Raw genomic sequence first — 25,020 nt, 5'->3', positions numbered from 1 at the left:
ATTAATGGGCAATTTTGCAACAGTATCCTTGATCATATCAAGTAATATTAAAGGGGAAGCAGTAGTGTTGGCAGTATGCCAGAGGCTCTGGGCTGTTCCTGTACAGGATCAGGAGCACGAGCTGGCAAAGGTTACCGCTGAAACCTATTCAAGTATAGTTCAGGATAATCTGGGGACGAGCCACGTAAACCAAAACTACAAAGTAAGGCCCATATTTATACTTTTTGACGCAAACCAGCACCGGCGCTGGTTTGCGTCAAAAGATTTACCGCCGGCTAGCGCCATTCCTACACGTGATGCGGGCACCATCGGGCTGGTCAGAGTAAAAAACAAATGACTCAAACCAAGCAGCGCTGGCGTAGGGGAAAATGGGTGTTGTGCTTCAAAAAATGGTGCATGTCAGGTTTGAGTAAAAAATCATGGCTCAAACATGGTGCCATTTTTTGACGCACAACCCCCATTGAAATGACTCCTGTCATAGCAAAGACAGGAGTCATGCCCCCTTGCCCAATGGCCATGCCCAGGGGACATATGTCCCCTGGGCATGGCCATTGCGCACAGTGGCATGTAGGGGGGCCCGAAGTAGCCCCACCTATGCCACTTTAAAAAATAAAAAAATAATACTTACCTCAACTTACCTGTACTTACCTGGGATGGGCCCCCCATCCATGGGTGTCCTCCTGGGGTGGGCGAGGGTGTCCCTGTGGGCAGGGAAGGGCACCTCTGGACTGCTTCCATGGTCTGAGCCCATGGAAGTGAGCCCACAGGTCCCTTAACGCCTGCCCCCCCAGGCGTTAAAAAACAGCACACATCAGGCTGTGCGCCGTTTTTTAAGGCCCGCACCCTCCTGTGCGTCACAGGCCTTAAAGTCATTTTTTGCACGGGAACGCCTACTTTGCATGTCATTAACGTAAGGCGGTTTCCCGCATCCAAACAATTATGCACCCAGAGGTTTTTTGACGTCCGCGGGGTCGGGCGTCATAGTTTAAATATGTGCCAAGGTTTGCGTCGAATGTGCGTCAAAATGTTTTACGCACATTCGGCGCAAACAGAGTATAAATATGCCCCTAAATCCAATAAGGATTCTACCAAGCAAGCAACAGAGGATTCTAAAAAACGCAGGGATAAACAAAAACAAAATAAAGATGATACAAAACACAGAGGAGAATCTCCGCGCTCGGAGACCTCAGAGAAACGCTACAATTTGAGAAATAGAGATAGTTGAAAAACTCCTGATAGATACCATTATATTGATACACGCCAATCTTGTTCCTTTCAGGACTCACTGGATAAACACAGTGAGAGAGCCAGGTGTTTCAAACAACAAAACAAGTATGTGAAACGAAGAAAAGATTCACAATGCTCATCTGAACTTTCCATAAAAAAGGAAGAGAAACCTTCAGAACAGAAAATATAATTGAAAAAGAAAAAAGTGGCAGCAAATTCAGCTAGAAATGCCACACACATAATAAGAGTACTGAAGAACAGGACGTGGGCACTGAATCTGCTAGACAGTGCTGCAGAGGTCACAATAGGTCGCTGGAATCTTCAAGAGCTTCTGGAGGTTACAGCAACTAATGACTTTTTGGAAGTCGAAACAGCGGACATGCAAGTCTCCTCTCCAGAGAGTGCTTACAAAATGAAAATACAAATTGAGGGAAACATAAAGCGCTTAATTAAAGTTATATTCAGGAAAAAAACTGACGTTATTTTATAAAATCCTATTGGCAGAAAAAGATTGGCCATAGAAGTTGTCCATAAGCTCCCACTAGGGGAAAATGTCATTATGCCATCTTTCTTGGTCCTAGTTCCTGAAGAACTAAGACAGGCCTTCACAGTAGATTGAGCATTGGCACAAGCCATAGCAGTGTATCGCAACCATGTAGGATGGGACAAAGACTCTCCCTACCACATAATACCGGTAAGATCAACACCATTTCCACAACCACAATACCCAATCAAACATGAGGTTAAAGCACCAGTGATGGAAATACTCACACAACTTGAGTACCAGGGTGTGATAGAACCCTGTATATCACTAATGAACAACCATTTCTTCCCCATAGCTAAGCCAGACCATTCATATATAATAGTCTTAGACTACAGACATTTAAACAGTCACACACGCACATTTGCGATACAAAATGCACACAGCACTCTTCAACGATTTAGTGCACAAAAAATACAAAAAAACTTTGATATTTCCAATTTTTTTTCCAGCCAAAATATAGTGCCTGAAAGCAGGGATTTGACTGCCTTCAGTGCAAAAGGCTTGTAAAGGATTTTTTTTTGACTCCCACAAGGGTATAACAACAGTCCTGGATTGTTCTCAGCACATGTAACATCCATATTACATGACATTGACCCTGAGGCGTTGTCCTATGTAGATGACATCTACCTAACAGATGATGACCTGGTCAACACCTATGACAGGTGGACAACACTGTGGTGGGTTTCACTGAAAGACTATGTTAGAAATGGGGTCTCTGGTTGGCAGCCAGTTTGCACTCTGTCCAAGCGGACCCCCACTCCAGTCAGGGCAATGGTGACACAAACTCAAAATAACCCCTGCTCACCCCCTTGGTAGCTTAGCACAAGCAGTCAAGCTTATCTCAGAAGCAATGTGCAAAGTATTTGTACCAACACACACAGTAATACAGTCAAAATACTACAAAATGGACACCACACCAGTTTAGAAAAATAGGTAATATTTATCTAAATCAAACAAGACCAAAACGACAAAAATCCAACACACACAAGTCAAAATATTAATTTTCAAAAGAATAAGAGTCTTACTCCATAGGAAACAATGGAAATGTTGATTTTCCACAAAGTACTTGTTTGCTTAAAAAATAAAGCTGCACAGGCGAGCGTGCTTTGGAAAAGTCGGCGATGCATCGATTCCTTACTCGCAAGTGAGGCAGAGGGTCGTTTCTTCTCCGGTCGGGTCAGCAATGCATCTTTTTTCTCCCTCGCAAGAGAGTGCTGCGTCAATTTCCTTACAGGGCACCTCAGATCCATTCAGGTTCACGATGACTTTGACGCCCAGGGACGATGCCTGAGAAATCCAGTCGCACAGTGTTAGAAAACCATACTGCTTGGGGTTTGCGTGGTTATCAGCAGCCGCAAGTGGATGTTGCGTCATTTCTCAAGCCTTGATGCGTCGATTTCAGTCACAAAGCAGGTGTTGCATTGTTTATCAGCCGTGTTGCAGATGATGTGTCCAAAATTGCACCGCAGGGCGTTCTGTGCGTGGATTTCAGCTCTTGTTCTGCCAACTTCACCTTTCAAGGGCCCAGGGAGTGGATAGGGCACCACTTGGCAGGGCAGGAGTCTCAGCAGAGAGTCCAGGTGCTGGCAGAGAAAGTCTTTGATGGCCATGAGACTTCAAAACAGGAGGCAAGCTCAGTTCAAGCCCTTGTAGATTCTTCTTCAAGTAGGAATGCACAACAAAGTGCAGTCATCCCCTTTCACAGGGAGAAGCAGCAACTGCAGGATAGCCCAACAAAACACAGTCATGCGGTGTGGTCCGGCTACGGGAATGGTGGCTGCCTGAAAGCCGAGCTCCGCAGCCTGGTGTGTCCCTTGGGGTGGTGGCGGAGCTGGTGTGACTTCGGGGGAGCCCCCCTTCTCTCCTCACCCCCCTGACCAATGGGGGCCAGATCAGCCGACCGGGGAGCCCCTTCGAAGGGCCTATAATGAGACGTCGGAGCCTGTGGCCTGCAGAGTAGGTGGCAGCCGCGGGTTCAATTTGCTTAGAAATGGGATGGAGCCTCAGCAGCGCGCAGCGAGGACCCACTGGGGCAGACCCGCGTTCGACTGCCACGCCACTCAGGTTGAGGGCGGCATCAGTGGCCCAACACGAGGGCAGCAACAGGGGACAGAATTTAGAGGAGCAGGTAGCCAGCAGTGACCAGAGAGAGAGGTCCCGCACTTGGCTGGCGCACCATATCAGGCAAAGGCAGAGCCTGCGGCACGCCACGTGGACAGCAACCGTGGGCTCGGTCAAGAAGAGCATAGAACCGCGGCAGTGTGCAGCGGTGACTTGAAGGCGGGGTCTCGTATGCGGCTGCCGCACCATGCAGGATGACGCTGGAAGCCGACGTCTGCAACGAGGGCAGCTACCACGGGCTCAATTAAGAAGAGTGCAGAGCCTCAGTGCCACGCAGCGGCGACCTGGGGGAGAGGTCTCTCGTGCAGCTGCCGCACCGTTCAGGACGAGGGTGGAGTCTGCGACCGACAATAAGGGGAACAGACGCAGGCCTGCTTTGATTTGATTTCATTCCACTTGCACCTCAGATCCAGGGGCACCTTGGCAGGACGCACCACCGGAGACATGGAGAGGAGGTCTTAAGCCGGGCTGTTGCAATTTCCGAATCTTAAGCCGGAGGCAGAACCCGCAACTTCCACGGTAAGGTACAGCCACGGGCCTGATTTCTTCCACTCATCGCTGCGAGGACTGAGGGCTGCGCTCCCATAGTTTAGAGCAACATGCAGGCGTTCTGAGTCAGTTACGGTTTCTGCCCCTCTCAAAACCTTGCCGCGACCAGTGTCAGTTGGGATCCTCCAGGGCCCTGAGCGCTGACAGCGACAGCGAATGCGGGGTGAGTTGCCCTGGAGGGATCTAGATAGTGGCTTTAGGGACCCTTTGGAGAGCTTGGCGGATCACCTATGTCAAGATACCTACCCCAGAGTAGTGTATCCCTGCGCCCTGTTCCTACCCTGCACTGTGGTCTGCCACGCTGACCTTTGTTGGTCTCTGGGAGAACCAAGAGTGACTGTTCACGCCCCATGAATATATCTCCATTACTGTCCTTTGGATCAATAGCCTCTTTATCCAGATTCTGGGTCCAGTGCATACAGTCTCCCCGCTGTACAGGTGACCCTCTGCTCCGTTGGGACACGCTATCCAACCCTCTAAAGGTGGGACATGCATGACTGGGTGGCACGGCTGGGCACAGCAACAGAGGACAAGCTGAGACGCTTACTCAGCACTCGGACTCTGCCACAGTAATTGCTGCCCCTATGATATTGGGCCTCTGGTTTTGTGCTCTACCTGCTCTTTTCGCAATCTTTCTTCTCCCCACTTTGAGGAGATGTCCCCTGGCAAACCGTCTGGCAAATCGTCTTGCAAAGCTACACGCCAGATCCTCTTCTTAGAAGCTGTTTCGCAACTGCGACCAATGTCCTCATCCACCGTCCCTCCCGATCCCAATTCCATGGACGCCCTGGTGAACCCCTGCCCACACACTGCCATGGAGCATATCCTGCAGGAAATCTCTGCAGTAGGCCGCCACAAGGAAGCAATGGACTCGAAGATCATGGACCTATCAGCAGACTCCAAGTCAATTCAGGCAGACATTGCAAGCTTTCAGGCCAAAATCACATATCTGGTTCATCGCCTGCACACTGTCGAAAGCACGGTAGCAACCCTCCTGGATAACGAACCAGAACTGCAATTCCCAGACACAAAATCACGGATCTAGAGGATCAGAGCACTAGAGACAATGTACGCTTTTTTGGTTTTCCCAAAAAAAACAGAGGGCACAGACCTGAGGGTCTTCCTTCAAGACTTCATCCCTGCCCTCACGGGCCTTACTTTTTCCCCCATTCTGGAATTCCAATGAGCCCATAGGATTGGTCCCCTCCATAAGCATGCTGCCGAGAGACCCCACCCCATAATTGCCTGTTTTCTACGCCATGAACAGCTGTTGACTGCGAGGGCACACAGCCCATACCGACACGACGGCCAGGAGATCGGTATTGCTGCGCGCTTCTCCAGAGTGACAAATGAGAAAAGGAAGGCATTCCTTGCACTCAGACCTCAATTGTGACATCTGAACATCAAATTTGGACTCTTCGGGCCGGCCAAAATGTGTGTAACGATGGATGGTAAATCCAGGGACTTCTTCGAACCTACGTATTTGCGCTCTTTTTGGGATAGCCTCTCCGCCCAACCTATGGATCAGGAATCTTTGGTCCTTACGACAAACCTACCCTTGCCACGTGACTCTGTTCTACACACGGAAGCTGATCCTAGCAACATCCACATTCATTCTGCAACGCAAAAAAGGGACAGATTCCTAGACAGCCCTCTGAGATCTCAGGATGGGAGAGATATGGACCTCCAGGCAGTGGCAGACATTACCCAGGGGCCGCTCAGAGACAAATCACAGTCCCCTTTGAAGCCCTCGCCCCCTGTTGACTGATTCGCTAGCATGTCTCTTGGGGATGCCTGCCGGACCTTCTACTACCCACCACCAAGTACCCAGAATGACCATCGGTTAAGCGCTAAGTACCACTCATGTTTATCTATGCTACTGTTATAGTATATCATTGTTACCTTTGTTCTTCTTATTGTTGTTGTTATTGATGCTGTAGCCATAACACTAGTTCGGTTGGGGTCGTTCCCCCATTATTCCACCTTTGGGCACTCTCATACCCAGTACATATTAGTAATAGTGGGTCCACCAATTTATCTCACACACCCCACTGTTTATTATTGCATCATAGCACTGCCCCATATCCGTATTATGCAATTTTATGATTCAGGCCCTGCTCTACTTAGCAAGAGGGAGGAAAAAAAAAAAGAAAAAATGCCAAAAAACAAAAACTAAAATAAAAGTAAAAACACAAACCAAACAAAAAACAAGAAACAGTATCAGGAACTGAACATATCAAAGCAAAACAAGACGGTATTCCTCACCCCGCCTCCTCTGCTGGGCTATATAACTCGTTGTTATACCAGGCTGGCGGCCACTTGGCGCTCCTCCTTCCCCCCCACCCCATCCCTCCTACATTCCCGGTAATCTATTTAGAGGCCTCTGCTGCTCACCTTGTCCACCATCACTGTGAATTTCTAAGTGCACCTCCGCTTCCTAGGGTGCACCCTACGATACCCTTCCTTTTTCACTTTTGTCCGGGTATGCTATATGCTACATTATTATCACCAAGACCAATGGGCCCGCCTGTGCATGACTCAGGATCCCTCCCTTTAGCCCCTCCCCTTCACTCTGGTTATGATGAGTCCTAGTTTTCTTCCCTTCGGCTCTCTGCTCCTTCCCTCCCTCCTCGGACGCGACCGGCTGCAGGTCTCACAGGATTAGACCCACGATTTTACAGAGCTAAGGGCCAGATGTAGCAATTTCCGATTTTGCGAATTGGAAATTGCGAGTCGGTGCGACTCGCAATTTCCGATTCGCTAAATCGGATGCAGTACGGTGTCTCAGACACCGACAGTGAGTCGCTATGGCGTCGCAAAGACCCACCTCATTAATATTAATGAGGTGGGTCGCATTTTGCGACCCCATAGCGAGTCCCTGCACTCACAGTGATGGTGGCCAGCTGAAGTCAGCAGACCTCCATGCCTGTGACTGCTTTTTAAATAAAGCAGTTTTTTTATTTATTTTGCAGCCCGTTTTCCTTAAAGGAAAACGAGTTGCAAAATAAAAAAAATAACAAAACCTTTGGGTTTCGGTTTTTCAGAGCAGGCAGTGGTCCATTGGACCACTGCCTGCTCTGAAAAACCCTTATTGGCAACATTCACAAAGGTGAAGGGGTCCCATGGAGACCCCTTCCCTTTTGCGAATGGGTTACCACCAGTGTGACACTGGTGGTAACTGCGAATTGCTTTGCGACCGCATTCGCGGTCACAAAGCAATTTAGCATAGCGATGCGAGTCGCAAATAGGAAGGGAACACCCCTTCCTATTTGCGAGTTGCATTCACAATTTGCGAGTCGGTACCGACTCGCAAATTGTGAATGTGCATCGCAAAAGGCTTTTTGCATGGCGCAAACTGCGATTTTCGCAGTTTGCACCTTGCAAAAAGCTTTCTACATCTGGCCCTAAGCTCCCACGAGATATCCCACTCAATCCTGCTACGAACCTGGACTACTTTCTCATCTCTCTCTCTGAGCCTCGTATCTCTCTTCCGTTCGTTTCTCTCTCTCTCTCCTTTTCTTTGCCTCCTTCTTCCCTCCCTTCCCCACCTTCCCCCTCTTTTCTTACTCTTCTCTTCTTCTCTGCTTGGTTCTATGCTCCTGAGTGTGACCATGGCTCCCCCCCTCCTGCCCTCCCTTCCCCTCACGCTCTTTCTATCTTATACCCCACCTAGACATAGATAGCTCAAATAGTCACACCGCACTCCATAGACCTGAAAGTACCAGTCATGTCCCTACAGACCCATGTGGCAGTTCCGGGCATGGGGACTGCCCTCCCATTGACGACAGTATCATGGAACGTTCATGGCCTCACGCATTATATCAAAAGAAAGAAGGTCCTATCTTACTTACAATTCAAGCATACAGATATTGCCCTCTTGCAAGAAACACACGGCGAGACTGGGTGGGTCGGGTGTTCTATATTGGCAGTCCACATCGAGAGGCTCCGGCTTCACGCATAAATGCAAGGTCGCAATTTTAATCCACTGCTCCTTACAATGCAAGGTGGTCAAATCATGGTCCAACCCGGAGGGTCAATACATCCTTACCAAACTCAAACTCAGGGGCCATACAATCTCAACAGGGAAAAGGGCCGTAACATTGACAGCGGCTCCAAATGGAGTCGCCACCAATGTTGGTGTTCGGCGGGTGCAACAGCACCCGTCGCGCAGATCACTGCCCGACCTGCACGATGGGGCACTGCACGGGGGCCCCTGCACTGCCCATGCCAAGCGCCAGCTGGACTACTTTCTTATCTCTCATAAACTGGTTCCCATGGTTAGGGACTCCCAGATCCAGGAAGCACCACTATCCGATCATACCACGGTGCTCTTAGAACTTGCAGTAAAAGTTAGTTTCTTCCCCTCAGGTTTTCTGGGCTGCGGCAAAGGCAACAAACAGAGGGCAACTTATGAAAGATGCTGTTCTCGCAACGCCCGGAGTCACTCCCGTCGAAGCGACCTGGAGGAAATAATAGTAACATGCACTCTTGTGAATGCATTGCGACCCCCTCCCCAGCCGGGAGCCTTGAAATGGCGAAAATGGAACTTAATGCCCTGTATACCTTCCAGGTGGAATACGCACTACAAAGGATGAAGGGCAGACATTATGAGCAGGGGAAAAGGCAGGATGATTGTTAGCAGCCCAACTACGCCAGCAAGAGCCAGCGCTTGCCATTCCTGCCGTACGAAATACTGATGGTATGCTCCTCTCGCACCCGCAGGACACAGCCGGAACATTTGGGCGCTTCTACCAGACTCTTTACACCCCTAAAACTGCAACGGATCACGATCTTCTAGCTGCATTCTTTGAGTAGGCCCGAATACCCAGTCTCACGGCAGAGGGAAGGGGGCTACTAGAAGGGGAGATCAGCAAAGAAGAGAATATGCAGGCCAATTCCAACTTACCCTACCATAAGGCCCCTGAGGAGGATGGTTTTCCCGCTGAATTTTACAAATGGAAAACGGTGGACTCCCTGTATGAAGGTACTTCCGGGGCACAGAAGGGACAGGCTCTTTGAACCCTCTCTCTAATAGGGCATCCTTAGCGGCCCTCCCAAAGCCCAGGAAAGATCCTTTACTATGTGGCAGCTACTGTCGCATTTCCCTCCTCAATGGAGATGTCAAGATATTGGCTGGTGTCTTGGCGGCCTGTCTCAAAAAAGTTATTCTGTCCCTTATTCATCACATGCAAGTAGGATTCGTACACGGGCAATCATCTAGGAATCACCTCCGTACTCTAGCACATACGCTTTGGACTATTAGAGTCTCCAGAGAAAAGGCAGTGGCTATCTCCCTTTATGCTGAGAAAGCCTTTGATAGAATAGAATGGTGCAATCTCTTCGAAACCTTAAAACGTTTCGCCTAGGGGATAGCTTTATTAAAAAAAGTCAGCTGGCTGTATGACTCACACACAGCGCAGGTCAATTGCAGGGGTTTCCTCTCCGATGCGCTCTCCATTAACCAAGGGACGTGACAAGGTTGTCCATTATCGCTGCTGCTATTCCTTCTACTTGTCGAACCCTTGGCAGCGTTCATACGTAGATCCCCATCCATAGCCAGCGTTGCCATTCTGGGTGGCCGCTCCATGATCTACTTATATGCCGATGACATACTACTTACGCTCACAGACCTCACTCACTCCCTCCCAGCACTACGAGCTATCCTGACGGAATTTGAAGCACTATCGGAATATAAAATCAACTGGGACAAAAGTGAAGCCCTACCTCTAACCCAGGTGGCTATGAATGCAGCTATAACGGCCTTCCCCGTTTCATGGAAACAATCGTGCCTCAAATATCTGGAAATTCTCATCAACAGTGGCTTGGACCAGATGGTACAGGATAACCTAGAACCCCTGTTCACCCAACGGGATTTTACAAAATGGTCCCAACTGAGACTCTCCGTTTGGGGGAGGGTACAGGTCGCCCGGATGATAACTTTGCCACAATACACATACGTCCTTGGGATGTTACCACTGCTGGTACCTTAACCAATGCTCAGGAAAGTAGATGCATGCATACATAAATTTGTATGGGGCTCTATGCTGCCACGGCTTTCCAAAGCCACACTCATCGCTCAGAGGGAATGCCGAGGCCTGGGAGTGACTTTTGTGGAACAACATGCACTGTCGCTACATCTGTCTCAGTTGACCTCACTGCTCCCGGGCACGCCAGATCCACCCCTGTGGGTACAGATGGAACCCACAATCTCGGGTATGTCAAGAGGCCTAGATGTGCTTTACGGTGTCAAAGCTTCCACATCCCAACCCACCCACCCAGTGATGCAGGCCATGCTACATTCATGGCGTTGGGCTCACCGTCTTCTAGGAGTGGACCCTCAGATTCACACTCATGCGCCACTCATGGGCAATGCCGGCTTATTGATAGGTGGAAAGGTGGTTGACAGGGAGGGCTGGCGGACTCAGGGCATTCTAACTATTGACCAAATCCTTGATAACAGGCTACTAAAGACGTTTCCAGCGCTGGTCAAATTCGGGCTCCCTAGTCACTATTTTTGGCAATATCAACAGCTCTTACACTGTCTTTGTAGCCGCATGGGGACTCGCCTGTGGACTCTGCACCTCTCAGCGGTGCTTGACTATCTACGAACCTAGGGCTCTTTTTGTGGAGTGATGTCGGGCCTGCACAAGCTACTGAACCAACACTTAGGCCCTGATTTAGAACATGGCGAGATGCCCCGCCTACAACTGTGCTGACGGTCGACGGAAGACTGCCAGTGGTGGCGGCAGGCATCCCGCCATATTCTGCCGCCTGGAACCTCACCGATATTGATGGCGGGTAGGGCCGCCATGCTGGCGGTCAGTGGCAGGGGTGGATGCTGCTCCACCCTCACCGCCACGTCATCCAGACACCAACACGCCTATAATGATGCAGTCATAGGCGTGGTGGTGTATGGAGAGGGGGCGATGCCGGAGGAGCAGCATCCTAGAAGCCCGTTCCCTCCCAGAGCAGCACTACGGAACAGGTAAGTGCTGCCCGAAAGGGAAGGGGGGGTAGGGGGTTGTGTGTTGAGTGTGTGAGTGCATGTATGGGGGTGTGCCTGTGTATGTGAAGGGGGGATGTGTGTCTGCGTGTATGACTGCGTGTGTGTATGTCTATGTATGTGTGCATGTGTATGTGGGGGTTGGGAAAGGGGAGGCCTAAACGGAGGTGGTGCGGTGGGGGATGGTGACGGGGGTTGTGAAGGGCCTACAGGGTTGTCGGGTGGGAGGAGAAGTGAGGGGAGGATTTTGGGGTTCGATGTGGGGAGGCATCTAGGGGCTTGGGGGGCATATGGGGGTTGTGGTAGGGGGGGGCCTACCGGTCACATACTGGTGAAAGGAATGAGTATTCCTGTCATCAGCATGCTTTCCGCCAGGGATTACCTGGCGTGGTATCTCACCACGAAATCCCTGGTGGAAATGGGATCATTATCCCACCGGCAGTCTGGGCTCCACCGCCGGGTCGAAAGTGGCTACCGTCTGCCCGGCAGTTGATTCTGGCCTGGCGATGGGTAGTAGTGAAATGGCTGCTTTGCAGCCAGTTCACTACTGTTATCTTTATGTGGCGGTCTGCACCGCCATGCCGTTGTCGGTAATTACTGCCACCGCCGGCGAAGAGGTCATTACCGCCAGCATCAAAATGACCACCTTAATCTCTCTTTCCCTTCTGGTTTCCCTCAAGACTAAATGGCAAACACATTTACGGGTAGAATATGATATGGAAGAGTGGACTGCTCTGTTGGAGACCCGGGAACGAGGCGTCCGAGAAGCACAAATCTCTTTAAAACCTTGCACGACTCCTACTGGATGCCCCACAAGCTTAGGTAAGTCAGACTATTGCCCCATGCACAATGCTGGCACTGCCCCCACCCACGCTGTGACTTATTACATATACTATGTGAATGTCCAAATATTCAACCGTACTGGGAGGCAGTTGGGGTCACACTGAGGGAAGTATTGCCATTACCGCCTTCTCTCCCAACATCCTTGCTTCTCCTGCATGATACTGACGATGCTGGGGGTATGTCCCGCACACAACTCCGCTTCCTATATACGGTGCTGACCACGGCTAAGCTTTGAATTCTACGACATTGGCGGGCAGCGACACCCCCCTCCCATAATGAATAGCTGTCGTCAATGTTCCAAACTGCTGTCCCATGAACGCATTATTTATGCCATAGAGGACCGGACGGAGGTGTTTCTACAAACATGGGCCCCCTTCCTCCGGCTTACGGATCACTGAACCTCCCGTCCACTATCCCTCTCCTTCTCTCCCTCTCTCCCTCCACCCCCATTTCATGCCTCCCACGGTCGAGCTCTCTCCCTCGCTTTCCCTCCCTTTCCTACTCCCTCCCTTTCTCTCTCCCTCTTTCCCTCCTTCCCCTCCTGCTCTCTCACTCCTCCCTTTTCATCCTTCCTCTCTTCCTCACTCCATTCTTTCCCTTCTCTCTTATCCCTCGCTTTCTGATTCTTCAGCTCACTTCCCTTCCTTTCCTCTCTACTTCTCCATATATACCCCCTTCTTCTCTCTCCTTTATACATCTCTTTCTTCCTCAAACCTTCCCCTCTCCTACTTTTTCTCTCCCATTCTTTCCTCTCCAAAACGAATTATAATCCTCACCTTAATCCACTTTACATCTGTTGCATGACCTTTTATTTACCCGCCACAACAGGGTGTGAGTTCTCACAGGTAACTACTGTCCTTTTGACGCATCTGCCCCCTTCTCCATACTGTCGCAGCTCGCCGCTATCCTCACTCACTATAGGTTCTAGACCTATCAGGGTCGCCCCATTATAATGGAATAACAGACCCGTACCCTTGAGACCGCTATAGATATGAGCCCTGGCGCTGAGCCCCACCTTATACCCCTGATTATGTCCGGTATTGACATTATATAGATCCCTGCCCTTTCTTTCTCTAGATGATAGTGCATAGAGACTGGAACCACAGTCATATGCTCTAAGGCTCCCGTTAGTCAAATTTGTTATACGTAAGGCATGGTATTATGCTGCTGTGGTTCAGGCGATTACGATTGTTGAAATGCTGGGTATACTGTACTGAAGGAGAAAGCTCATTGTGTTCCTTTGCATTGTCAATGCCATGCATGATGTTCTTTCCCTGTTTATAATCCCCAATAAAGAATTATGAAACAAAGCACAGTCCCAGGCAGGGGCAATACTTCTCCTCAGCTCTTCAGCTCTTCTCCTTGGCAGAGGTTCCTCTTGGTTGACGAAGTGATTCAAAAATCTGTGGTTTTGAGTCCACTGCTTATATTCCTTTCTGCTTTTGAAGATGGTAAACTTCAAAGAAAGGCTCAGTTGTTCACAAGATCCTGCCTTGCTCAGGTCTGGCTCCAGACTCACACCTCAGGAGTTGGAGACTGCATTGTGCGAGGGCAGGCACAGCCCATTCAGGTGTAAGTGGCCCCTCCTCGCTCCACTCTAGCTCAGATCGCCCATCAGGATAAGCAGGCTACACCCCAGCTCCCTTTGTGTCACTGACTAGAGGGGATTCACAAACAGCTCAACTGTCAGTCTGACCCAGACAGGGAATCCACAAACAGGCAGAGTCACAGAATGGTTAAAGCAAGAAAATGCCTTCCTAAAAGTGGCACTTTCAAACTAACAACCTAAAAAGCAGCTTCACTAACAGATGTATTTTTAAATTGTGAGTTCAGAGACACCAAACTCAAAATTACTAGCTGCTCTCAAAGGGAATCTACTCTTTAAGAATACTTAAAGGCAGTCCCCATGTTAACCCAAAAGAGAGATAGGCCTTGCAACAGTGAAAAACAAATTTGGCAGTATTTCACTGATAGGACATGTAAAAGACATCAGTACATGTCCCACCTTTAACATACACTGCACCCTCCCCATGGGGCTACCTATGGCCTACCTTAGGGGTGGCTTACATGTATAAAAAGTGAAGGTTTGGGTCTGGCAAGTGGGTACACATGCCAGGTCGAATTGGCAGTGCCAGTCTGCACACGCAGACACTGCAGGCGCAGGTCTGAGACATGTTTACCGGGCTACTCATGTGGGTGGCACAACCAGTGCTGCAGGCCCACAGTCCGTGGGTACCTCTAGTGTACTTTACTAGGGACTTACTAGTAAATCAAATATGCCAATCAGGGAAAAGCCAATTACATATACACTTTACACAGGAGCACTTGCACTTTAGCACTGGTCAGCAGTGGTAAAGTGCCCAGAGTACCAAAAATAGATTCCAGCACACAGTCAAAAGATGGGAAGCAGAGGCAAAAAAGACAGGGGAGACCATGCCAAGGATGCCAGGTCTAACAGGCTACAAATTCAACCTCAAGAAAACAAAAATTGCCTTTCCCAGTGTCCTGTTTTTGGGATACAAGCTATCAGATGAAGGAAGGAGTCTGGCACCCCACTTTCCAGAAACGTGTGTGCAATTACAACCACCAAACACTATCAAAAAGCTGCAATCATTATTGGGCTTTTTCAATTTTGGCAGAACATACATTCCAGATTATGCACAACGCATAAAACCACTTTCACTTGATATGTCCAGATTTTTCAAGTAAATACTGAACAGTTGGACACACATGAATTCTTAGAGCATTACAACAGGACATGCTTGAAGCAAAACACTTACACACATGTGCTAAAACAAACTTGTTCATCAGTGTAATCATTAGTGCCACTGGGTTCACTGATGTAACATTAAATAAAGGTAATACTCTTCCTATAGCATACAAATCACATTTCTATTCAACAGCTGAACAACACTTTGCTCCCACTGAGACAATTCTGACTGCTGTTCAGTTTGCTGTCATAAAAGACGGCCCTCTAGCCCAGAGGAAACAAATTGTTGTTGCTGTGATCCCAATACCGCCCTTACAGACTGTGACAAAAGCCAGCGTTCCAAACACAAGAGCATTACATCCATGTTGGATTCAATGGGCCACCTCTCTGACTGCCAATGATGTTGATTATATTTTTAATCCAAAACTCCAGATCCAAGAGTTCCTTCAATATGAACTTTAATACCCAACACCTACAAATATGTTGCCTCTTGATCAATATAAAATGATAATATACCCTGATGGTTCAGCATAACCAGCAGTAGGCACAAAACAACAATACTACGCCGCTTGTGAGGCTGTGAATGAATTCATGAGGAATGGCAAGTTCCACCCCCCTAAACCGCATACTCGCAGACCTAAGTGCACTGCACTGCACAACTGGCAGAGCTTAAGGCTCTATTATTGGCATGGGGACACACAGATTCTGGTCTCCTAACACTGATTGTTTGTGATTCTAATTATTGCGTCTAGTCCTTTTATGAATTTCTATATTACTGGTGCCATAATGGGTTCAGAGATTTAAAAGGAAAACATGAACTTCTGTGGGGAAGGTAGCAGATCTAAAAGAAACACTACCAAATACACATGGAGTACATACAATGGGCTATCAATGTGTAGGAATACATGTTGCAGGAAACACTTTGGCTGATGAAGCAGCTAAGTCAATAGTAGCCACGGTTTCTGTTGCTGTGATTACTCGTTCCAAGAAGAGGTTAAATGATCAAATACTGGCTGCTGTGAAAGCTTTCACTTACAACAAACCCTCGCCAAAGGCATATCCCGCCCAAAATGTTGCATTCATAACAATACCAGGGGTGGGTGATCATGTGATTCCCAACCAAGATCAAAGATTAGATTTAATAAATGCAGCACATGAAGGGGTTGCTTCTGCCCATGCAGGTATGAAGGCTACAATAAAATTATTGCAGAAATGTTAATGGTGGCCAAGTCTATACAAATAGCCCAAACATTATGGCCCTCATTCTAAGTCTGGCGGGCGGCGGTAGCCGCCCGCCATGCGGGAACCGCCATTTGGCCGCTACGCGGCCAAAATAGCACTTCTGGCATTCCAACCTTCCCGCTGGGCCGGCGGGCGCTAACCATGTTAGCGCCCGCCGGCCCAGCGGGAAGGAGGCCTGCAACACAGAAGCCGGCTCCGAATGGAGCCGGCGGTGTTGCGGGCGTGCGACGGGTGCAGTTGCACCCGTCGCGCTTTTCACTGTCTGCTAAGCAGACAGTGAAAAGCTTCATGGGGCCCTGTTAGGGGGCCCCAGGACACCCGTTACCGCCAGCCTCTTCCTGGCGGTGAAAACCGCCAGAAACAGGCTGGCGGTAAGGGGGTCAGAATCCAAGCAGCGCTACCATGGCGGATTCGCCCAGCCGGGGGAAAAACGGCGGGAAACCGCCGGCCCCGGTTTTCTGACCGCGGCTTTACCGCTGCAGTCAGAATTGGCTTGGAAGCACCGCCAGCCTGTTGGCGGTGCTTCCGTCATTCGCGACCCTGGCGGTCATAGACCGCCAGGGTCAGAATGACCGCCTATGTCCTTTGTTGTGACATCTATCAACAATTAAGCAAGTCCACCGTTAAACACCCACCGCAGACATCCCTCTTATTTACCATCAAATCACTACAATGTGTGTACCTGGACCATTGTGGTCCCCTAACGCCTGTTGGTGCACACAAATACATCTTCTGCTGTTGATTGTTGCTCCAGATTTCTATGGGGCTGACGCTCAAACTGTTATTTAAGATTTGCACGTCTTTATCGGGACATATGCAGTTGCGGCTTTCCATTCAGACCAGGGCCCTGCCTTTGTCTCCAGGGCATTCAGGGACACCATGGCAACAATGGGGGTCCAACTGTATTTCTTGTCTCTTTATCATCCCAAGGGAAATGCTATTGTGGAGTCGAAGAACCGATACTTAAAGCAATCCTTAACTAGAGTATTAGGTTCAACTCGTAGATTGCTTAACCACCTGTATAGAGTCCCGGAAGCACTTAATAATCTGCACAGAAGGTCCTTGGCAGGGTGCACCCTATATAAGGTTATTTTTGGCATTCATATGTATGTCCCAGATCTTGATGGCTCTGGCGCAGGGGTGGTAGACACAACTTTTGGCATAAATGAACATGTCACTGTCTCACAGGAATTATAACAGTTCAGTGATTAAAACTCATATGCATGTGCTGCCACCTTGGGAATGAGGGATTCACCAACATCATCTATTGGCTGGATTCCAAAAGTTGAGGATCTAGTTTGTGAAAAGGTTGCTGTGAAGAATAAATTTGGCCAATCATATTGAGCACCTGTTCCAGTCCTGAGAATGCACTGTACCAGACTGTCAATCTACCACCTCTGTCTGGTTCCAAAGAAAAACATTCTTTGTTTCAATTGAAAATGTCAAGTTACACCATGTGGCCAGTCAATGAGGACCCCTGAGCAGTTCCTGAACCCCCCTCACTGCTAATCAGGATTTACCTCTCCAAAATGTAACCTATAGTGTTGAGACTTTCTGAGCTTGGGGGCGTAAAATGAACTTTCATTAGTACCTGTCTTTACATCTATGACAAAAAATGTCCGAAGTTCTGAACAATATTACTCAAATTCAACACAAACGGATGGATTCATTTATTACGAACCACCAAGGGATACATCTGCTAGTTCTCCTTCTCCAACACCGGCTCCAGTGTTTGCACAAACTGCTTCTGGATATTTTGCCGACATCAACGATTCCTTTTCATACTCTTCAGGATCTTCAGCTACGCCTATATCAAGAGCACGTAAGCTATTCAGTTGGCTTAAAACTAACTATCTGATTCATCCATGGAATTATCTTTGGGTACTGTTAACTGTCCTTGCTTCTTTGGATTGGTTTTGTCATTGTTTTGTTTCTGCTGATACATGGTCATTATCTTCCTGAATGCTCTGAATGAGCTTTTGAAGCCTCACCTGTCCTCACATAAGAGCCACAGAGTCTTGTCTCTAGTAAGCATTTCAGCTATACAGATTCCTGATGCGATTGTTTGGGATAAAGTATCATTTGATATATTTGGGCCGACGGAAATGATTCAAATTATATATGTATTCAAAGTTACACCTGGGGTGGTTTCTGATGATTGGGATTTGAAAACAGTTGAGTCTATGCTTTCTTAGCTTGAATATTATACTGTATTTGAAAGTGAAGATGTTTACCAAGCAACAGCAAATTATGGGGAAATGTTCTGTTACCATCATTACAGACACCATTGTATACATAAAGGCAGCACCCTGAAAAATGTCTACAATTACACACAATGGGAACATTGTCCAGCTCAACCAGTGGGGAGTTCTAGAACTTATGTAGAAAAGTTTGCATATTTTTCTGTGTATGATGTCACAAATGGTGTGTCTTATAAATTTAAATTGCCCCCTATGAATTTTCAGGATGTCCTATTCTGATTCCTTTGTTTCCTAGTTAGCTATTAAAGGTTATAAATATTGGTTGAATGTCAATTGACTTAAAGAGTGTGTGGGGAACTAGAAATTGGCAAATACAGGGGTGGGAAGCTTTGTTTAAAGCATGCCTTATTCCATTGCAAATTAAATTCTTAAATGAAACTGTGCAACAAACAAGTTATTTAGGCTTAGCAAAAATTAAGGAATTGAATGTGCCCATTATTCTGTCACCAGCTAAATTTGACAACTGGTGAAAGATTTTAAATATTAGTGAAGAGTAGCTCAACGGGTGGGTCCGAAATTGAACATTTAACTCACAACTTTCAGGTCCAAACGGATGGTTATTGTGGCCAGTGGACACAAATGATTGTCATGTGCAGTTTGTAAATTCCACAGAGGGTTTTAGAGCGAGCCGACCAGATGTTACATATCATCACAACACTTCAATACTGTCACTACATATATTGTGGGCAAATTATGTCAACAATGGTTTAAATCTACAACATTAACAGGCGTTAAAGAACGCCTTACCGTCCTGTCAGAAAACACAGACTTACAAGATTTCTAGTTAGGTCCAAGAAAACCTCTCACAAAGTGTTTCTTATACGCAATATATAACTAAATAGGGAAACTTTCACAAAAAGAAGCCGCCACCCGGTTAAGGCAAATAGATCTGGAAAACCTACAGAAAGTTCTAGCTGTTGTAGATAATGGTAGGAACACTTTATTCAACTGCATTTGCACCCTAAATAACATTGTTTCATCTGCAATTACCATCATACAAAATTCATGTAAATTTTACAACATAGACAAAGTCAGCTTAGGTCCATTATGCAGTGTTGGATGTTACAAGTTCTGAAAACTTGCTGCCCTGGCAACATGTCAGCTCCAGGGAATTGTTTGCCGAGTTTAACCTGATGCGACAGCAACAAATAGTGGCTAAGAAAGAAGCAACATATATTTTGTTAAACATCAAAAAGTTATATAAGTTGACTTTCACTGTGGTGGAGATACCATTTGCAGTTTGGTTAATACACGGGGTTATTAATCTGCCCATTTCAACACTTCAATTCACTTCGTGTTTCAAGCACATTCCTGTTGGAAGATTATTTTTTTGAGTTGCAGTTGATTATTGAAGACAAACCAAGTACATTAGCTCCAACACAAACTGCAATATAGGACAATAATCAGAACAAGTGGTAAGCAAAGTACCTTGAGTGAGAAGGAAAGTAACGGGAAGGGGACGGGCAGTAAATGACTAATGTGTGGAGAAATGTGGCGAGGAAAAAAGAAATCGTAAAGGATTAAGGCACAATGATGGGAAAGAGGAGCACCTTGCAAGGTTCATCCTTGGAGGTGGTGGGGGGGGAGTCATAGGGAACCTAAATGGCGTGGCTGGATAGGCTTTGCATACATGATTATTGGGGAGGGTGAGACCGGAGAGAACCAGTGGGGGTGGGAGTCATGGTAAGGGGGAAATAAACAACAGTGGCCCAGTTAACTGATAGCAGGAAGTTTGATGAGATGAAGGCAGGATGAGGAAGGAGGATCTGTGGGCTCTGTGATTGCATGGGGGTAGAACGTAGATGAGAAAGATGCGGGCAGGGTCTCCAGGTGTGGGTCCAGTGGGGGGGAGGAGAGGCGAAGGGCCCGGGGGGAGGTGGCAGGGAAGGGAGAGGGAGAGAAGAGGGGAAAAGGAGGGGAGGAAGGAGTGGTGCAGTGGGGGGGGAACCAAGGAATAGGTGGGGGCTTGTGTAGGGGGAGGGAGTCAGGATAGGAGTGAGTAAGGTGAAATGTCAGCCATGATGTTCATTTGTGGAGGGGTACAGGCCATCAAGTGTCCGTAGGGCCATCCCGGCTAAAGGGTGCCCATGTCTATTGGAACAACACTAATTGATCCTGTAGATGGTAAATGATGCGTTCATGGGCTTCCGTCTGGACCATTGCTGCTGTCCATTCTTCTGGCAATAGCAACATGGGAGAGCGCCAATGTCGGAGTATGCAAATCTTGGCAGTCACGAGGGCCGTGTGTAAGAGGCAAACCTGGGGTACCTTTTGTATTGTGTAGGAGGATCAGAGAGTGAGAGAAAGGTTCCTTAAGCGTCACAGAGGCACCCAGGCTGTCGCCAATTGACATCCAAAAGGGCCAGACCGAGGGGCATTCGCATAGGATATGGGTGAGGTCACAACGCTTAGCTGGGCATCGCCAACAATTCTCATGTGGCAACATGCCTACCCTATGGAGTTTCACTGATGTCAGTGCCACTCATGAAGGGTTTTGAAAAAGCAGAACTTCAGGCAGGCTTCCTGTGTGCCCCTGTCCAGAGCTTCCATAATATCCGACCAGTCTTTTTCCTCAATTTCTATCCGCAGTTGGGATTGCCATTTAGTGCAGAGGGCGTCAGTGAGAGGTTGCAAGACATAGAGGCCTGACATTACTCTCCCCCACCCTGGAAACGGACCCAGGTCCTCAGCTAGGACAACACGGGCGAGACCGGGTGGGTCCAAGGGCAGGGTCCCATACCGCGTCATAGGCAGTGCGACAGTCGAAGGTGTCATCACGCCTGGTGTGGAGGGAGGCCAAATTCTTCTTAAAGGCTTCTGAATTGTTTCAGATCACCATCAGCGAGGATCTGGTCCAGTCTATGGATGCCCGCCATGGGCCATTTTGTCCAGTTTAGGGTCTTTCCATCTATGCGTTGGCGGTTGTTGCCCCGGAAGGAGGTCGGCAAGTAAAGATAGGGGTATATGCAGAGAAGGCGATAGGCCTATTGAAAGATTTGAAGCTAGGAGATAGTTACATCCATGAGGTGTGAGAGCTACCGTTTACGTACAAATGTTTTAATGGCACGAAGGAGGTCATTCTTAGCAGAAGTGAATGAATGTGAGACATCTGTAAGTCATTCAATGATTTGTAAACAGCTGTCCTTGCACAGAGCATGTAATGCTTCAGCTGTGAATTTTGCCTGTTATCTGAAGAGGGTCCCTGTTCCTTTGATTTGTCCGGTATTCCAGGTGCTCTCGAATGGGAGTTATGTGATGCTGAACAAAATCAGCTGTTGTGGTATGCAAGCCAGAACTGCCTATGTAGTTTTGGTCTCCCAAATTGTTACATGTCGTGGAAATGTACTCCCCCCCTACAAGCAAGAGATAAAAGTAGCAGAAATCTGGCCTCATATTGCTACTTCAAATGTGAATTTTGAAAAGCTGAGCAGACTAAAGGCTCTTTTGTTTCAAAAGCACTTGGTGCTTACATCTGTCCGCAAGACCTATGCTCTCCAAGTGGTGAGGTCATCTGCAGAGATGCAGTCCCTTTTAAATACAAACTTTCCAAGACATTTCAGTGTACTCATATGTCAAATTTGTAATGCGTCTAATACCGCTGAGATTGTATACTTCTTTAAGGCTGTTGGCTCTGGTTTTGTCAGCACCTTCTCTCCTATATTTGGAATAATACCTTCAGCCATATACTCTATTTTTTCGAGTGTCTTTGGGGGATTCCCTGTTACCTTGACGTTAATTGGCAGCATTTTGCTGTTGCTACTTTTCATTTTCAATGGCTACCATAACTCAGCAAGGAGGACTGATGGCACTCCAACCAGCCCAACTGTGTTGTTACCGCATGGTGCAGTATTTTGGAGCATCACTCCTGGAAGAACTGGAGTCCAACTGGTTTTTGTCATTCAGACCAGTTCTGAACTGCGTGCAGCCCTTCTTGTGTTGCTTGTGGCGCCCATTCGAACATGCACCAGACACACTGTCTCACCATGCAGCTCATACCTCTCTTTGGATGCTCGTCTGTTGATGTTCTCGATGAGAGTTCATTACCAGACATGCACATTGAGATTGTGATTACTACGGGAAGATACCTATGAGTTAGGTAGACAGAAAGGTTAGGCCGACAGCTGTTACATGGTGTGTGAAAATACTCAGTCCCCCCATACACTGTGCTGCTGCCGTCCAAAATCCAGCAGTCTCATTTCTATAATGGGAGTCTACAACAGAACACTGATACTTAATTAAAGAAAACATTAGGTTTTCTGACTTCCTTCTGGGACCACATCCCACTAGAAATAAAAGATACATAGCAACGCAAATATATGCCAATTATAATGAATAAATCCTTTAAAAAAGAAGCAAGCTGTAGGGAGAAATAGGCAAATAAATCAAGAACACCTGCAAACAGTTTTTAAAGTTATTGACAATAGTGCACAGGCTCTCCAGGAAAATGTATTCATTAATTCACATTCTATACTCAAATGAGATTTAGGTCTGTTATAGTACGGCCAGAGATTTTACACAAATAAATTGGGCTTTACAAACATTCAGATTAGGCTTTGTGCCTTGGCAACTTCTAAACAAAACAGCCATTTCCAAACTTTATAACTTGCCCCAAATACAGACAAAAATGTCTAAAAAGAATCCACATATATGCTGATGAGTATTGATCAAGTGAAAGAAGCACCATTTTCAGTTAGCTACCATCCACAATTACCTGGCTAATATATGGCATTATTTCCCTACCATCACAACTTTTCGTTTTCATGACTGCCAGAAATACAAATCGTTAGGCTGGTACGCAACAATGAACAATTCACATCTCTTCCATTTGTGGAAATTTCCATTTCCTTACATGTGCTTCATGACATCCCTGTGTTTATTACTACACCCAGATGTAGAAACATGTTAGGACACTCCCTTCTGTGTGATACCATTTCCTTGCATGGATTGTGTAGTTCTTTGATGCCAGGGTTAAGTCACTCCCACTACAGCCATCCCCATACACCATGGACTACTGTACAATGGCTCCTATTTAGTACTGAGTAATATAACTTGCTGTGGCTTGAAACCAGGATAACCCAATCTGGTTTCTAAAATAATGTAGTGCTATGGAAGGACCTAGTACCCACCACCTCAATATGTAATCAAAAATGTCCATTGGCCTCGTACAGATATGAGAGGCATGCGTTTTGAGAAAATTAGCAAATTAGTTGCAATATTATTACAAAAATAAATCCCTCTACTTCTGCGGCAGAAACGTATAAGCTGCAGACAGCCAGAACTGCTTTGATGCGTCTATTACACACCAAAACCAGACTCACTTTGCCGACATCCTGCATATGATTTTTAATTAATCAACAACAACTGGCACTCTGTCTCTTTTTAAGAACATTAGATCTGGGGCCTGATTTAGAACTCAGCGGATGGGTTACTCTGCCACAACTGTGATGGATATCTCATCCGCCAAAATCTAAATCCTTCAGGACATAATGGGATTTAGATTTCAGCGTACAGGATATCCATCACTGTTTTGATGGCGTACCCTGTCCACAAAGTTCTAAATCAAGCCCCTGGTCTGGTGGCTGGATCTAAGCAGTATGTGGACCAATACCATAATTTTTTCCTTGTTCTCCAGTCGCTTTAGAGAATTTCCAACCAGTCTATTGCTCATCGGCTGTGGTATTGTCCATCTTTCTAAGGAAATCAGTAACATGGAATACAACTATCCAGCTGAACAAAGATGCAAAGAGACCCTAGCACATTATCTGGGACATGCTTGGCTTTCTGAACTTAGCGACAGCGGATGCTAGCCTCTCGCAAAATACACACTGTACAAGTGAAACCCCTGTTCTGGTGCAAAAACTGTCCAGCGGAAATGATCTTGAATCTACATCTAGAGCAACCTCCAGTGGCTTTCCTAGATGTGGAAATGTTGCTGCAACTGTTGCAGTCACAGCAGAGACAATGCCAAGCAATGCATTTGTCCCTACCACAAAATGCAATGATAGATTAACCACACCAGTGACACTCTTTGACAAGTTGCTCAATGACTGGCTTGAATCGCTGTTAAAGGACAAGCCTCCAAATGCAATACTCCCACCATCACTGAATGATTTGGAAATGCAACTGATGGCTGGTCGATCCCTTGTGTGAGCTAATGGCAAAAAGCACATATTAACTGATTTTCACAACAACCACACATATGCTGTTTGTGCACCTGATGAAGCTGACGTCCTCAGAAGAGGAATGAAACAACAGTTTGTCCACAGAAACTGTGTCGAAAACCTGAAACTTTCTCAATCAACTATTTTTATTTCTACGTTTCCTTTTTAAAGCCACATGATATTTAATTGGCTTATTCAGTATCATCTCTGATCAGTTTCATAGCCAACATGCACCCCTCTTAAGCTAACCTACTGCTTTTATAATTAATGTGTTTCATGCTTTTTTATTTATTCTAAACATTTAAGGTTTTATTGCTTGAAACATGCAAGGTTTGAAGGTATAAATTCATGCATAGCTT

Source organism: Pleurodeles waltl, chromosome 4_2, assembly GCF_031143425.1.
Source record: "Pleurodeles waltl isolate 20211129_DDA chromosome 4_2, aPleWal1.hap1.20221129, whole genome shotgun sequence".
NCBI classification, from domain to species: Eukaryota; Metazoa; Chordata; class Amphibia; order Caudata; family Salamandridae; genus Pleurodeles; species Pleurodeles waltl.
This window is presented reverse-complemented; position numbering follows the sequence as displayed.